We start from the raw sequence: 2,692 nt of genomic DNA, 5'->3' as shown, positions 1-2,692 counted from the left end.
CATTCGCTGTTCTAGCATTCTCATTTCCTTTCCATCTTTCTTTCACTCAGTTTCACACACATAAATACAACACGCACACACATTTTGAGATGGATTGCACCCAGGCTGACATTACAGTATTTTCTTTGTGTGTGTGCAGTGTTTGTTCAACCATTGCTCACACACACACACACACACATACACACAGGGGACATAAAACCAATCGGGATCTGGTTTAAATTTGATTTTATTGCCTTCATATGGGCTTGATAGCGGTCGGGTGTGATTGTTGGGCCAGGGGCTCTGCAGGCTGACCTCAGAGACGGGACAGTGAGCCAAGGAGAGATCCGACCCTCGATGCAGTGGCCGCAGATGTTGGGCTTGCACGAAAACACTAAATAATTTGGTGCAGATTTTTGTTTACCACACACATTTTGGATGAAGATGATGAAGTTGACCTCATGAGAACTAGAAAAACTACCACACACTACAAACAAGATATACAAGAAGCTCTCTTACCAAACACTCAGTTGCTAAATGTAAATTCTGCAATGGGAAATCTGTGCTTTTCTTCACTGTAATCCACCATAACTCAAATGAAAGGTCTGTTATGTTCTACTGTCAACAGCGAGATCAAATCAGACTTCAGAAGCATGTGGAAGGACAGAAGACATATTTTGTCATTCAGTAGTATGGCGACTCTGGTTTTACATTTGAATTGCAGACCATCCCTATAAAAACCAGTAAATGTTTATCCTTCACCCCCTTTTTCCATCCTGAGACACCACATGGAAGCTGCATTACAGCAAACAGCTTTCCCATGATGCAAAGTAGCCCGCAGGCATGTATTATAATCACACGATATTTTAAAGATCGACTGGACATTTAAAAATATTTTGACTTGTTCTGGTAAAATATTATCATATACTAGGCACCCTGCTGATGGATATATACATCTGTGGTCAAAGGCCAGAAGTGCAATTTTGGGGGAAAAAAAACAACAAAACAAAACAAAAAAAAAGTACTGAGACAGAGGCGTGACAGCAAGTGTTGCTGCCATCTCATGGTTCAGTATTAGTGTTGCAACCAATCTCACATCTTAATTTACCCATTAGTAAAACATCTGTGTATCATTTTACCTTGACCACTTCTTTATTTTGACTATGTTGCAAATGTCTTAGGCAGATGTTACACACAAAGCTGATTTTTTATGTTTTTATTTCGCTCTGCGATTGCAGCAAATCCTGACTAATTTATTCCCAAGCTGCAAAACATGCAGAGATATTACATCTTAGACTCAGCTGTAAAGTTTGCTTGTTAATGAAGAGATGAATGCCAGACTGCCAAGACTTGAGCTGAAAACCATCAGTCATCCAGGGCATGGCTGTATTACCTCACCACCTCTGAGTCTTGATGTGGAGTGACAGTGTCTCTCCCGGCTCAAACGATGCCAGAAATCTGTATGTTCAGTCTGTATTTTTCATACTCTTTTCTTTGTCCAAATGTTGTATAATGATGGGCTTTGGTTGTCTGATTCATTATGATCTAAGACAGGACTACTCCTAAGTGAAAAACTGAGACATATGTTCATGGATTTAACACTTTATTCTTGGTATAATGGTATTAAAGAAATAAAGACAGCAGCTGTGAGACATAATTGAAAATATAAGGCTATACGGTAGCTTATTTGGGTGAAATAAAGAAAAAGCCTAACACATACAGCAGATACTTAACAAAAACATTTCAAATGCCACCCATGAGATATTAGCAGCCCTCTGTTTCTGACTGGACACCAGCCATTACCACAAAGGTGTCCCATGTTTATGAGGACTTCTGTGCTTTGAAGGAGATGTTGTGGTGTCTGTCTACACTGTGTAATGGCCATTTCAGTGTTGATACAGTTGGGACCACTTTACCCTGCAGACTCAGGCTCTTCATAACACACTTTTCATTCATTTGACACCATCTGCGCCCCAGACCGAGCGCCAGTGTTGGTGATCTATATGCTATCTGTTTTCAACATGCTGCAGGTGTTTGAACATTCAATCTAGTGAGCACACAATGATCAAACATAGCAGTATAAAATTCCATTTTCATTGATTTTATACTTTATTATACTTTATTGAGGCCACGGGTTGTACTTATATCAAAATAATGCATTTTAAATGTAGATTTTTTTAAAAATGTTCTCTTATGTTTTGATGGGGCAATCAATATACTAATACTGTGGGGAACAGAATCTCTTATTGATGATTGAAGTGACTTGAGCATGAACCAGCCAGTTCTGGGAAGCTGTACTTTAAGTTCTGAGGTGCTATGAGCTAAATGCTTATGTCAGCATGCATCTTAGTTATGTGTGTTAGCACACTTTGCTAATTAGGATAAAACACAAAGTGCAGTTGAAGCTGATAGGAATGTCATCACTTTTGCAGGTGTTTGGTCATTAACAATTTAGTGCAGACAGAAATGTTTGTACCAAACTTCATGGCAATCGATCCAATGATTGTCAATCTGGTGGTGACATTAAAGGAAAAGTCAGCGGATCACCAATATTTCACTGGATAAGTGAAAAATTTGACTTGCAGATGGTGGCACAGGGAAAACCAGGGGATCACAAATGAAAAACCAACCAAAAAATGTTTGTGTTTTCTGTGAACAGTTTTCATTGGAACAACTTTTTGGTGAATAAATAGTCAGTATGCCAGCATGTTTT

The sequence above is a fragment of the Thunnus thynnus genome, chromosome 14 (assembly GCF_963924715.1).
Source record: "Thunnus thynnus chromosome 14, fThuThy2.1, whole genome shotgun sequence".
Classification (NCBI taxonomy): domain Eukaryota; kingdom Metazoa; phylum Chordata; class Actinopteri; order Scombriformes; family Scombridae; genus Thunnus; species Thunnus thynnus.
The sequence above is the reverse complement of the archived record's forward strand: the minus strand, read 5'-3'. Positions refer to the sequence as shown.